Here is a 15,492-nt window from a genome sequence, read left to right on the forward strand (position 1 = left end):
AGGTGGAGGCAACAGTGGAGCTCAAACAATGGACTCGGGAGAGGGCATCTGCGTTTTGATGCAGTCTCCCGGGCCTATGCTCCACTACAAACTTAAATTCCTGGAGTGCCAGGAACCACCGGGTAACCCTGGCATTAGTCCCTTTTCCCTGTCTCAGCCATGTTAAAGGGGCATGGTCAGAAATCAACCTAAACTTCCTCCCCAAAAGGTAATATCTGAGGGATTCCAGAGCCCACTTAATGGCCAGACACTCTCGTTCAATTATGGCATAGTTTTTCTCCGCTGGTGTTAACTTCCTGCTGAGGAAGACTATCGGGTGTTCCTCGCCATGAATAACCTGTGACAACACCGCTCCCAATCCTACATCGGAAGCATCAGTCTGGACAATAAATTCTTTCGAAAAATTGGGTGCTACAAGGACAGGGTGTTGGCACAGCGCCGACTTGAGCTCCAAAAAAGCCTTCTCAGCGTCTGCATTCCACTCCACCATGACCGATTTCCGACCCTTAGTCAGATCGGTCAACGGAGCCGCCAACGTGGCAAAGTTGTGTACAAACCTCCTGTAGTATCCCACCATGCCCAGGAATGCACGTACCTGCTTTTTTGTGAGGGGGCGGGGCCAATTCTGTATAGCCTCTATCTTGTTGACCTGAGGTTTCACTACCCCTCTACCCACGATATAACCCAGGTATTTCACCTCCTCCATTCCCAAAGCACATTTTTCAGGGTTTATTGTAAACCCCTCCTTCCAAAGAGAGTCCAGCACTGCCTGCACTTTGGGCAAATGCGATTCCCAGTCTTTGCTAAAAATGACTATATCGTCCAAGTATACTGAGGCATACTTCCGGTGAGGTCGTAAAATCCTATCCATTGCTCTCTGGAAAGTGGCTGGAGCAGTTTGCAATCCAAAAGGCATCCTTTTGTACTGAAAACTCCCCTCTGGGGTAGAAAAAGCAGTTTTCTCTCTAGCAGCCTTAGTCAACGGTATTTGCCAATACCCCTTGGTAAGGTCTAACGTAGTGATATACCTGGCTGGACCTAGTCTCTCGATAAGCTCATCTACCCGGGGCATAGGGTAGGCATCAAACCGGGAAACTTCATTAAGTTTCCGGAAATCATTGCAGAATCGCAGAGTCCCGTTGGGCTTCGGTACCAACACAATCGGGCTTGACCACTCACTCTGCGATTCCTCAATAATCCCTAGGTCTAACATCTTTTTTACTTCCTCTGAAACGGCCTTCCTTTGAGCCTCTGGGATGCGGTAGGGCCGGACAAAAACTTTGACTCCTGGTTCTGTGACAATATCATGCTCTACGACACTAGTGAGCCCGGGCAAGTCTGAAAATTTTTCTTTATTTCTCTGCAAGAACTCCTTTGCCTGCTGACTTTGGGTTTTAGACAGGGTATTTGCTATTTGGACACTCTCCACCCCAACCCGAGGCTCAAGTTTTGTACTAGCCAGGGAGGTCGCTGGTTCCCTGTCTGTCCAGGGCTTTAACAAGTTTACATGATATATCTGGAAGGGTTTCCTCTTGCCTGGTTGGTGGACTCTATAATTTACCTCTCCCATTTTTTCCACAACCTCGAAAGGGCCTTGCCATCTGGCCAAGAATTTACATTCCACAGTGGGAATCAACACTGCTACTCGATCCCCCACTTGAAAGTTCCTAATTTTGGCTGCCCTATTATAGACCTGTCGTTGAGCCTCCTGGGCTTTTTGTAAGTGTTCCTTAACTAGCGGCATCACAGTTCGGATCCTCTCCTGCATTTGAGAGACATATTCAAGAACACTTTTATGCTGGATTGGTTCACTTTCCCATTCTTCTTTAACAAAGTCCAGTAGTCCGCGAGGTCTCCGCCCATATACCAATTCAAAGGGCGAAAACCCAGTGGAGGCCTGGGGCACTTCTCGGATAGCGAACAGGAGAGCTGGTAACAAGCAGTCCCAGTCTTTCCCATCCCTTTGTACCACTCTCTTGAGCATAGACTTAAGGGTCTTATTAAAACGTTCTACCAATCCATCTGTTTGGGGATGGTAGACCGATGTGCGCAGCTGTTTAATCCGGAACAGTTTGCATACATCAGCCATAACCTTCGACATAAACGGGGTGCCCTGGTCTGTGAGTATTTCCTTGGGAAAACCTGTCCGTGTAAACAACTGGAATAACTCCCGTGCAATAGCCTTAGAGGAGGTATTCCGCAGGGGTAGCGCCTCAGGATATCGAGTGGCATAGTCAAGGATCACTAGTATGTAAGAATGACCTCGAGCCGACTTTACCAAGGGACCCACTATATCCATGGCTATCCTCTCGAATGGGACCTCAATTATGGGTAGAGGGACCAACGGGCTCCGGAAATGGGTCGCCGGAGTGGTCAACTGACAGGTGGGACAAGAGGTACAGTATCTCCTTACCTCTGCTTTCAAGCCTGGCCAGTAAAACCGGTCGGCGATCCGTGCCTCCGTCTTTTCAACTCCCAGGTGTCCCCCTAACACATCATCATGGGCCAGGTCCAGGACCTTGCGTCTATATTGTTGGGGTACCAATAATTGTTCTACCACATTTTCTCTCACTTTAGTAACCCGATAAAGCAATTCATTATGTATTGAAAAATGTGGCCACCGCTCATTAGCACCTGGCTCTTGGGGCTCCCCATTTATTACTACAACCTGTTCCCGTGCCCTGGCCAAAGTGGGGTCCTGCATCTGGGCAGTACCAAATGCCCCCTGGGGAACACCCAAATCTGGCAAGTCAGGGGTAGAGGCCATTTCCTCATCGTCTTCCCCCAGCATTACCTGAAGCGGGGAAGGTTCCCCCCCCCTCAGTGTTCAGGTAGGTCTGAGAACCCCACATATTGACATCTTTAACAGTATCAGCACTATTTTCATCATTATTAACCAAAGTCTTGGCGTTTTTATCAACTGGGTCCATATTATGAACATGTGGCATCTCAGGGTTATTACCCTCTACAACAGGAACAGAGGGACTAGTTTCTTCCCAGTCTCTGGACCTTTCAGATAGTTCTCCTTGTCTCCAAAGTTTTGCAAATAATGGACAGTCTCGTCCTATGATAACGTCATGTACCAAGTTCTTTACCACCCCCACCTCTTGAGTACCAGTGCCACATGCTGTGGAGATGGACACCGAGATGAGAGGGTACTCTCTAGTGTCCCCATGAATGCACACAACCCGCAAAATTTTGCTTACCGGACCGATCTTCCCAATTACTCTAGGGTGAACCAGGGTTACCATGCTTCCAGAGTCCAGCAAGGCCCATGCAGGGTGGTGGTTCACTTGGACTTCACACTCAAAATTCCTCTCTCCAAGGTCAAGATGTGTTGTACACGATTTATGGGCATAAAAAGACCCCCTCCGAAGAACCCCGCATTCCATGGGTTCTTCCTGCAATGGGCAGTGGGCCCGGGTATGGCCCCAGGCATGACATCGCCAACATTGTACATCCCCTCCTCTCCGATCAGGAACAGGTCGCTGAGGGGGTAACGGGTGTGACTCTTGGCCTTCCGGGGTGTTGGTTCCAGGGCTCCTGGGGACATCCGTTCAAAGGGCGGCAGTTGGTCGGAAGGGCCGTGGCCGACTGGGCCCTTGGCGCTTGGTGGGGCCAAGCAGATCCTCCACCACCGTATATCGTTCAACCATCTCAACAAGGCCGTTCGCGGTTTTGGGGTCTCCATGACTGACCCACCGTTGAAGGTCATCTGGCAGTGACCTTAAGTACCGGTCCAGCACGATCCGCTCCACAATTTGGGGGCAAGACAACACTTCGGGCTGCAGCCATTTTTTTACTAGTTGCACCAGGTCATGCATTTGAGATCGCGGTGGCCGGTTTGAATGATACTTCCATTGGTGCACTCGTTGGGCCCGAACGGCCGTAGTCACCCCCAACCGAGCCAGTATTTCTGCCTTTAGTTTTTGATAATTTTTAGCATCTTCTGGTGGTAGGTCAAAATAGGCTTTTTGAGAATCTCCGGTGAGGAAGGGAGCAATTAAGCCGGCCCACTGGTCCTGGGGCCACCCTTCTCTCTCTGCCGTCCTCTCAAATGTTGCCAGAAACGCCTCTACGTCATCACTCGGGGACAACTTCTGCAAGAAATGGCTTGCCCTTATGGTCACCTGGTTGCCAGGGGCAACGGCCATTTGTTCACGGACCTGAGAAAGCTGCTGCACTGCTTCTTTTAAGGCCGCTATCTGATCCTGCATAACCCCTTGTTGGGTCGCTTGCTGGGCTGCTAACTGGGCCACCAACAGGCGAGTATTTTCTTGCTGCAAAGCCAGTGCCTCGTTGTGCTGCGTTGCTAAGCGCTGATTAGCTTCCTCATGGCGGGTCTGCGCTTGTATATTTGCCAAGGACAGCTGTTTAATTAGCTCCTCCATGGTTTCAGCTTTCCGCAGTTGTGCAGCTTTAACCCAGGACATAAATTCACTGTACTGTCCCTTTAAATGTCAGTTCAAATTCACAAAAAAAAAAAAAAAAATAGCAAAAAAAAAAATGCCTGTTACTTTGTCCTGCCCGCATTCGAGCACCACTTGTAATGTTCGGGGGACCAGGTAGACCGCAGGACACAGGCTTTTCATACAACAAAGGGTTTATTAACTTAAATAGCTTTACAGCAGCCAAAAACAAAAGGAAAAAGATTTGTAGTCTCACCGACTTGCAAAGTCCAGAACAGCTGTCCATATCAGAAACAGAGCTTGGTCTTGATGGCAGGTAGCTTCTCCTACCAGGAGCCTTCCAAACAGGACACTGCTGTCCACTTAATTTGCTGCAACCCAAAACAAACGCCAAACACCATCCACCATGTGTTCTCCACTCCTCCACACCCATCTACAACTTCCTGTCTTGCCTTTTAAAGACACTTCCTCTAACAGGTGGGTTAATCAATTTTCATTCCCTAAAGAGAGCACAACCCAAACAGAGGGGAAATATAGCATCCTTCCAGGACCCAGCCACGGCGTCCATTACAATATATATATATATATATATATATATTTGTATAAAATTACAACTTCAAAGAACCAAACCTCTTACTAACTGCCTTTAGCCGCGTACACACGGGCGGATTGTATGGCCTACTTAGTCCGTCATACAATCCGACGGACAGTCCGTCATAATTTCGAATGAACGGACTTGACCACACACGGATGCACAAACAGTCCGTCGAAAGCTTGCGCGATGACGTGTACAGCACGTACGACGGGACTAGAAATAGGAAGTCCAATACACAGCAATGCAACCTTCCGCCGTGTAAATCCTTTCTGAGCATGCGCCATTCTTAGTCCGTCAAACTAGCCTACTCGCGAGCGGATTGTCCGCTGAAACCAAAGTATGACGGACAGAATTACGGAAATTCCGAAATACTTAGTACGCCAGACTGCACGCTGAAAAAGTCCGCTGAAGCCCACACACGAGCGGACTGTCCGCTGAAATGTGTTTCGGCGGACTAAGTAGGCCATACAGTCCGCCCGTGTGTACGCGGCTTTAGATTGTCTACTTTCCAAAATGGTGGGGGTCCTGGCATTGTAGGTCTTCCAGAAATGAGATAGTCAGTCAGTGCATCATATACACTGATTTGAGCGCCTGTAAAGCGCCTGAAAACTGCTTCACATGCCGTCCAAATATGAAAGCCCAAGTGCTTTCACACTTTCACAGGTGGTGCGCTTGCAGGACGTTAGAGAAAGTTCTGCAAGCAGCATCTTTGGGGCAGTTTGGGAGCACCTGAAAAGAGCTTCAGAAGCACCACAAGACGGTGCTTTTAACCCCTTCTTTAGCGCTAATACTTCGGCGGCCCCAGTGTGAAAGTGGCCTTATTATTACCAAGGAAATGTAGCAGACTACATTTTGGCCTAAATTTATGAAAATAGGGTTATTATTTGCAAATTTTTTTAATAGACATTTTTTTTTAAGTTTTTCTAGCACACAACATAGGCATACTTAGAATTACTCCCCAAAACACCTTCTGCTATTCTTTTTATGAATAGTAATAGCACATGTGTGAGAATTTTGCACAGCCTATCTACATAGAGTCCCAAAATCCAAGGAGCACCTTCAGGGGGCTCTAAGGACACAAATTACTATTTCCTGACTACCTATTACATTTTTGGAGGCACTGGAGCACCAGGGCAGTGAGAACACTCACAAAATTACCATCGTTTTGAAATTATACACCCTAATGTATTTTTTAAAAGGCATAATAAGTCTTTTGAAGACTTCATTTTTTTGCCACGAGTTTTTGGAAAGGAAAAATGAAAGAAAAGTTTTTTGTTTTGTTTTTACAAAAAGTTGTCAGTTTAATAGGATATTATTCACCTACAGCTTAGGCATACTTACAATTACAACCCAAAACACATTCTGCTACTCCTCCCAAGTATGGGTATACCACACGTGTGACACTTTTTCACTGTTTGGAATGACTATGTACTAGACAACGTATCTTGCGTGCCACAAAAATCAACTATATTAAAACCAATGTACTTTAATGGTAGTTTCTTTATGAGGTCAAGGAATGTAGCTTAGTGTAGCATCACCTAAAGTAGTCACAGTTCCTAAAAGCCAATCAAGCTTAGCCTACTGGTATGTGGCTTCCCTCAGGAATGCCATGTTCACTGGCCAGGAAGTACAGGAGGCTATAAAAAAAAGTAAGAACAAAAGTGTTTCTGTGATTCCAAGAGTGCAGTTGTCTGCTGAAGATGGCTGAGACTACTTTCTGGCAAGAATGTCATCCGTCTCACATACAGATGGGTCAGTTCAGTCGTTAGGCAGAGACATGGTCAGCAAACAGGCAAAGAATTAGTCCAGGCAGCATGCAAAAATGTGGTCAATAAACAGGTCAAAGTCAGTACAGGCAGCAGGCAGAGGCAATACTGCACCCATGTGGCAGTGATTAGGGACACTATTGCTTGCTTACACTGGTTTGGTGACACTTGCCACTACTGTGGCAGCAAATTTAGTGACACTGGTGACTGGTGACACTGGTGACACTGTGACTGGTGTGACAGTGGCGATGATCAAGAAAACATGTTAGCTTCACTGGTCTGGTGTGGTGGAAATCAGGATCACTGATTCTTGATGCACTTATCTGGTGACACTGATGCCGCGTGCACACGAGCGGAATGTCCAACAGAAAAAGTCAGACAGAAGCTTTTCATTGTATATTCCGATCATGTGTATGCCTCATCTGACTTTTTTTTTTATTCTGACGGACCTAGAAATAGAACATGTTCTAAATATTTCTGACCGAACCAATTCCTATCAGGAAACCGCCTGTCTGTATGCTGTTCCGACGGACCAAAAACATTGCATGCTCTGGAGCAAGTACGAGATAGAAGCTATTGGCTACTGGCTATTGAACTTCCTTTTTCTAGTCCCATTGCATGTTTTATACGTCACCACGTTCTTGACGATCGGAATTTGGTGTGATCATGTGTACGCAAGACAGTTTCAGCGGAATTCCTTCAGAGTTTATGCCAACGGGAAAACCGGTTGTTTCTACAGGGCATGAGACTTGTGTAACAGTGATCAAGAACACTGATGCTGACTTGCACTGGTCTGGTGATACTGGGATTGGTGGGACGACAATCAAGGACACTGTTACTGGATAACACTGGTCTGGTGATACTGCAACTTGTGTGGCAGTGATAATGAACACTGTAGCTGACATAAACTGATCTGGTGACACTGCAACTGGTGGCTCACTTTTTGTATGTGTGGTGGTGATCGGAGACGCTGTTGCTGGCTTCACTTTTAGGGCTCATTCACAGGGGTGGTAAAACCTTGCAGTTGAACCTCAGTTTTCCTGCCCCTCAACCACTATCCTCTTTAACTGCAGAGGCAGCGGCCGGGGGTGTACATATGCCTAGGCTGCAATCAGTAGCTTTGCAGCTGTGGGAGAAATAATATATCCCCCTAGACGCCCACCAATTGTGACCCATTCAAGTGAATGGGGTGCTTGTGCAGGGTTCAATGGGCTAAAGAGGGAGGAAGGGAAGCAATACGATGCCTCATCACCGCCTGAAAAATGCTCCCTAAAGAGCGATTCAAACAGGGATCACACATGTGAATGAGTCTTTATGGGGACACTATGACCAGAGTGGCAGTGATCAGGGACACTGGGACTGGTGTGGTGGTGAACAGGCAGTGGCGGAATTATAGGGGTCGCTGAGATCGCCAAGCCCCCATGCTGCAGGGGGGTCCTCAAGTATATCTGAAGGAGCGGGCGGCTGAGACCGAGCTCCCCGATCTTCAGCCGAAGTGTAATCGGCACTGTGCGGGGAGCTCGGAGTCATCACCCTGCTTATGACTAAAGTGAAAGCAGTGTGTGCTCTTTGTCTACCCCTACAGTGCAGTACCCGGCAGGAAGAGGTAAGATAAAGCACTGCCATTTTTGAAAAGACTTTATGTGTGTGTGCATTTGTGTGTGTATGTGTGTGTGTGTGTGTATGTGTGTGCATGTGTGTAGATGGCGACTGGGGGGGGGGCACACTGGGGGCATTCAAGGGCACACTAGCAGCATTTGATGGCACACTGGCAGCGTTTAATGGCACAGTGGCTGCAATTGATGGCACAGTTGTAGCATTTAAGGGCACAGTGGCAGCGTTAAATGGGCACAGTGGCAGCATTTGGCACAGTGGCTGCAATTGATGGCACAGTGGCAGCATTTGAGGGCACAGTGGCAGCGTTAAATGGGCACAATGGCAGCGTTAAATGGGCACAGTGGCTGCAATTGAAGGCACAGTGGCAGTGTTTGATGGCACAGTGACAGCTTTTGATGGCACAGTGGCTGCAATTGATGGCACAGTTGTAGCATTTGAGGGCACAGTGGCAGCGTTAAATGGGCACAGTGGCAGCGTTTGGCACAGTGGCTGCAATTGATGGCACGGTGGCAGTGTTTGGCACAGTGGCAGAATTTGAGGGCACAGTGGCAGCATAAAATGGGCACAGTGGCAGTGTTTGATGGCACAGTGGCAGCGTTTGATGGCACGGTGGCAGCGTTTGATGGCACGGTGGCAGCATTTGATGGCACAATGACAGCGTTTGTTGGGCACAGTAGCAGCGTTCGGGCACAGTGGCTGCAATCGATGGCACAGTGGCTGCATTTGTGGGTACAGTGGCAGCGTTTGACGGCACAGTGGCTGCATTTGATGATTTGGTTTATAAAAAATGTTGTGCCCCCCAAAAATTTTGAGCATCAACCGCCGCTGTTTAGATGTATGTATGCACATTTTATGTATCTGCGTTTAATCCTGCCCCCCCTTCCCATATTAGAGCTGGGCGATTTTCAAAAAAAAAAAAAAATTTGTCATAAAAAAAAAAAACTCGATTCACAAATCGAATCCAGTTTTTTTTTTATGGACACTGCGCCAGTCCTGAGGAGCTGAGGGCAGGAGTTTTTAGGTGAGGCCGTGGCTTCGTCCTAGTCCGCAGGTCCGGCCTCGTGGACTAGGCCGAAGCCGCGGCCTCACCTAAAAACTCCTGCCCGCAGCTCCTCATGACCGGTGTGGTGTCAGCACCGATCCTGGTGAAAAAAGAAATATCTAAAAAAAACTATTTGCTGAAAATTTGAATCGATTTGACCTCTCAACTCAATTCAAGATTCAAATTGATTATTTTCCCCAGCCTTACCCCATATGTGTACAATCAGAACTGTTTTTTTTCTTGCTTGTTCAAAGTACCAGCAAAAAAATGCTATTCCTTTGACAAGCGATCTGTGCTCAGATCGCTTTTCCGAGGCATTTGACAGCTGGTAAAGGGGCAATATGTTGCCTCCTGACCACCTTTCTTTTTTTTTTTTTTTTTTTAATAACAAACATGTTATACTTACCTTCACTGTGCAGCTCGTTTTGCACAGAGTGGCCCCGAACCTTGTATTCTGGGGTCCCTCGGTGGCTCTCGTGGCTCCTCCTCTTATCAGACAACCCCCTAGGGAAAGTGCTCTCCCGGGGGGGTTACCTTGCAGGCGCCCCCGATGCCCGCGTCATTGGATTTTATTAACAGCAGTGGGAGCCAATAGCTGAGCTGCTATCAATCTATCCAATCAGGAGCCGGGCAAAGGAAGAGCGCATCTCCACCTGGTGAAGTTCCAGGGCTCAGGTAAGTAAAACGGGGGGGGCTGGGGTTCCGATGACTGCCAGGTGTTTTTTCACCTTAATGCATAGGATGGATTAAGGTGAAAAAACACAAGGGTTTGCAACCCCTTAAATGCATCATCACTATGCTGCAACCGCATGCAATGCACACAGTTGCAGGGAGGTTGCAGTGCAGCCCCATTCACATAGGGATGTACTTAAAGGGTGCCCTGACTGGAAAAAGATTGAGAAACACCAACATAGAGGAACCCATCTCTCCATTTTCCTCCTGCAGCCGCTGAATGCCTGTGGAAGGGAGAGGTGGAGAAGCAGCGGCAAATGGAGAAATTGGTTCCTTTACATGCAGCCACCCAATTGCAACCGGGCCCTGTTGTTCCGCCACCAAACTCGGAGTAAAGGGCCCTGTCAGGGGGGCCCTTCATGGTTTCTTGCATCGGGACCCTGAAGGTTCTAGTTACGCCACTGTGAACAGGGACGCTGTGACTTGAGTGATGTTATTAGGGACACTGTGACTGGGGTAGTTTTTGTTTTGGGTGACATTGTACTGCTGGTGGCCCTGACATACAGTGATTTCAGAGCAGCCAGCCATTGTCCATGATCAGTGCCACAGCAGTACAATGTCACCATAGTAATTGTATCCCGATCTGTTATTCTTGACACAGCGATCACCAATTGTGCTGCTGCACGCTCTAGACAGAGCAGATGAGCAGCCGATGCTGGAGAACATATGGGAATTGGCACTGCTCTCCTCCGGCCAAATATATGCATGGGCCTGACAGGAGGTGATTGATACAGCTATGTAATCATTAATACATCATTAAATGTATTTCTATATGCAAGCAGTTGGTATCAGAAGCAGTACAAGTAGGGTTGCCACCTTTTCTTCAAGCCAAACCCGAACTCTTTAGCGGCCTGGGACACCTTTGAATGCCCCAAGGAGAGCAGTAACGTGGTGCAGATAGAGCACCACAGCAAACAGTGGGTGGGGTCAAATTGCTCTTGCTGACATCATCACCCTGCCCCCCGGTGATGCCGAAACTACCCAAAAACAGCCGCCCGCAGCTCCTGGGTGGTGTCCTGTCATATACAGTCCCCCATCGGATAGTGTACGCTTTGTACTGCGCATGCGCAGTACACAGCACACACAGATTCTGAAAATACCGAACACATTATTCAGACCAGGCTGTGGCTCCCCAAGTAACTAAGATAGTCGCACACAAATCTGTTGCCACTGTTCTGGCATATAGTGTCCTGCCATCATATACTGTCCACCCCATACTGCGCATGCGCAGCGCTTGCACAGTACGGAGCAGCCTCTAGTGGGAAAAAAGATTTAGACCGGGACATTTCCCAGGAAACTGTAAGACCGGGACAAAGGTCTAAATCCTGAGAATTTCCCAGGACATTTGGCGAGTATGCTCTTCTGGCTTGTAGCATGGATGGGACATTTGGCTGAGACTTTCTCTCTCTCTCTCAATTTCCAGGGTTTCGAAGCCAACAACTCCAGGGCAGGAAGTGCATACATAATATATTACACATGCATAAAGAGAGCATTCCCTAAGACACAAAGTTCAATAGGACTTTAATGGTACCACACCAAGAAAAAATCTCCAAGTAAAAAACAACTTTTATTGTCTATGTTCAGTAAAAACATCCTAAATAAGGCACCAAGTTAAACACATAATACAAAACTGTACACTTTAAATCAAGGTGAGGACAATTATACAACATGTTATATAAATGCCGTCATACATTTTTAAAGATTCCACTCATAGCGTCTTGAATATGTTCTCGACACGTTTCGCAGGGCAGAGTCTGTTTCTTCAGGAAGACAAACTGATGAAGTAGAACTGTCTAAAGACATAAAATATGGACATTAACTTCTTGCAAAACAATTATGAAGGAAGTATACAGTGCATGTATAAATACAAAATAATATGATTGTCACAGTGGTAACAAAAATGTGAAGGACAACCTGCTGTATAAGGACTGCAAGATGCTGATATAAATATCTAATGCTCAACAAACACTCCTATAGAGTTTGTATGGCATTAGTGTGGGCGTCAGACCGGCATCAATGAGCTTTAGTCTGGGCATTTGACAGGCATTTTACAAGCATTAATGAGGAGTTAAAAATGCTCCCCAAACACCCTATGGGCAGTTTTGAAGCATTTAATGAACGTTAAAACTGCTCCACAAATGCCTATTCCATTACAGTAAATGAACAAATCTTAATGCCCTGCAACCGCCTACCAGAGCATTTACCATAGACTTGAATGGGGGGCGTTGAAAAGGCTTCAAACACCTCCTGACTCGACATGAGGCTTCAATTTTGAAGCAACAGGATGCTAACGCTTAGTGTGAACAGCACTATATATCTATTGTATCTTGTGCATAGTGTAAGGATTAAGGGGTGTCTAAACAAAATGGTTGACAGTATGTCTTACTAAATACTTGTATTTCTTTATCCTTCTCAGTAAAATAAGGACTCGTCATCTTTAGTCACGTACGCATAAGAAGAGGCCGCATCAGCCCTAAAAAGCAGTCTACGCCCAGAAGATTGTCTTATCAGCTGATAACACCCGGAGAATTGTCTTTTCTTTGCAAAATGTTGTTTTTTTACATTGCTGATGTTTGCTCTTTTCTGTCTATAAAAGAGAAGTAATAAAGAGCTCAGAGTCAGAGAGAGTCAGAGTTACGACGGACTTCTGAGCAGAAATACTGAATACCTCCGTGTCTCTTTGCTTAGATAAGAACTCTAACTAACAATTGGGAAACGGTAACATAACCTGACAAATAGGTGACTTGTTGAGGTCACACCTAACATTTCTGGCGCCCGAACAGGGACCCGCAGAAAGAAACTACAAGAGGCGAACGAACATAAGGACGGAACAAAAAGGCCGGGCACATCAAGAACCACAGACAAATCCTGCGCAGGTAAGAAAAGCTTTATTTTCTTATAAACTCTGTGCTTCTTAGATTTGTGCCCACCTGATCTGTCTGAATTGTTCTTCAGGTAAACACCAACCTCTGTAGTAAGCGGGTCTTGAACTTAATATTTTGGCTTATGTTACCGTTGTTTCTTGTCTGTCTACTTGTCATCTGTCTGTTGTGACTGAGATAAGCCCTGTTTGTATGGTGTGAATTGAAACATATATCATCCCAATGGGTAACGGAATGCGCCCTTAACTCGTAAGAGTACTTTGGGGGTCCGACACTTAAGTTTGATATACGCTTTTTGATTCATGAGCCTAAAAACGGGTTGAAAGTATAAGTCCTGACTGCCTCAATAAAGCAGGAATAAGAAACGAATGCTGAGAGATTCCATGGTAATGGGAAGGGAATAAAGGTCTCCACAAAGCCCGGAGATCTAGTCATATGTGTTTGGCCACCAAAAGGGAATGCTTGTATATGTTGTAGCCGTCAGTCTGGTCATAATATTTGTCAGTTGGCTAGCATATAAAGTAATTCGATTTCAGAAATCTCATCTAGGAGAGGTTTTTTAGTATTTTGGCACCCTAGGAGGAGAAGGCAACGAGACACTTAATAAGTGATCCAAACGCCACCTAGGCAAGACTGTCAAAATGGGCCAGACACAGGGTAAACCCCAGGAGGAATCTCAGAAATGTTATGCTGTTAAAGACATAATTACAATGTTGTATGGGAAGGATAAGGCACAGGGCACAAATAGGGTTCTCAAGAAATTTGGAATGGATGGAGAAAATGGATTAAGTGTAGAAGGTTGGGAAGAAATAAAGAAAGACAGATAGGGAGAGATATTGCAGAACAGATGGGTATCACAAATACAATGTTTAATTAAGGTTTCCAACAGGGCTGAAGAGGAGGGATGGGAGTATTGTCAGGAAAAGGGTGGATGGGATATGAAGGTCCGACACAAAAGTCTTCCTTCTGCTCCCGGCGATAGGGTAAATACGGGAGATACTCCACCTCCTTATAACACCACCACACCAGGTAATGAAAGACCAAAACTTTATCCTTCCTTAAGAGGAAGAGGGTGGGTATGCCGAGTATGCGGTACCCAGAATACAGACTGGGCACAGGAATGTGTACATTGCGGCGCTCAAAGACCAGAGCCCGTAGCTCCAGTCCATAGTCGGACTAGGGTAATACAAGTAAATAATCCAAATGCGGGTCAAGCAGGACAGCCACCTACAGTGACCCGACAAGTCGTTCTGAGGACATGGACACCTTGGTCGGCTGACACTCTTATGGCATTAATACAGAATGCTCCTGATCCCGTAGCAAAACCTGCCGCATTCTGTAGATTCGTGACACAATTACTAGACACACATGAAGCAACTTGGCAAGATGGGGAAGATTTGTGTAGACATAAAATGACACTAACGATGTTTAATCAATTTATGAATGAAATTGCTCCACATAGACCACAAGGGGATCCTACCACGGACCCGCCAGGAGTACACCCCCGTCATATAGACTCTAGACCCCTGTTTATTGCTCAGTTACGAGAATTTTGCCAAGGGAAACAGCAGGAAAGGGGTTCGACAGCGCCCATAAAACAGGCCCCAGGTCAGACTGTTACAGAATTTTACCTCAACATGGAAAGCATGATGGCTGACGAAGGTCTAGATTTAGCCTTACCCGTCACCATTAGGGCTTTCAATCGACAGTTTATGGAAGGACTAGTACCCCAAATAGGTGACAAACTGAAGGCATGTACTCCCGAATGGAGAGCCATACGGGACAGAGGAACATTGTTGCAGAAAGCACAAGGCATAGAGGCTGATTTAGCAGAAACTAAACCCAGAAGGACACCGGGAGTTAACACTGTTGCCCGGGTCAATGAAGGAGGGAATTCCTCCCGTAAACCTCTTACCTGTTATTACTGCAACAAGGTGGGACATATAAAAAGAGACTGTAGGAAAAGGATAAAAGACGAACAGGAAGGAAACACGGACAGAGACACGAGGGACTACAGACAGAGGCGTACCAATGATAGGGACGATCCGACCGCATGACTTGCCCCAGTCCTAGCTGAATCAGAGAACAAAATGCTCCACATGTTGATGAAGGTGGAAGGTAAACATATTCCTTGTTTGGTTGACACAGGAGCGTCACGCAGTCTGTTGTCTGATTCAGTAGTCCCTCCACACATGACGTCCCGTGACACCATACCCATAAGTGGTTACGACGGACTCCTGACTGATGCCCCGCTGACTAAACCTTTAAAAGTAAAGATAGGAAATCACATGTTTTTGTCACGCTTTTTGATTTCCAGAGGAGCTCCCACTAATTTATTAGGAGCAGACATTCTTCAGAAAATAGGAGCGAACATTACTTATCACCCAGATGGCATGGTCACCCTAGCAATAGGGGATGACCCAGAGGGTATAGAAATCTGTAGTAAAAT

The 15,492-nt window shown here is 46.6% G+C and overlaps 1 long non-coding RNA gene across 1 annotated transcript in view; it reads right to left on the reverse strand.

Annotated features, from left to right (window-relative positions):
- Positions 1-11,709: 11,709 nt before the first annotated feature.
- LOC143941809 (uncharacterized) overlaps positions 11,710-15,492 on the reverse strand; it is a 38,249-nt gene continuing 34,466 nt past the window's right edge. The window contains exon 2 of the long non-coding RNA XR_013264441.1: positions 11,710-11,954. This is a non-coding gene — a long non-coding RNA (uncharacterized LOC143941809). The remainder of the gene's footprint in view (positions 11,955-15,492) is intronic.

Source organism: Lithobates pipiens, unplaced genomic scaffold (genome assembly GCF_037356315.1).
Source record: "Lithobates pipiens isolate NorthernLeopardFrog02 unplaced genomic scaffold, aLitPip1_a1.2 Scaffold_10, whole genome shotgun sequence".
Taxonomy (NCBI): Eukaryota; Metazoa; Chordata; class Amphibia; order Anura; family Ranidae; genus Lithobates; species Lithobates pipiens.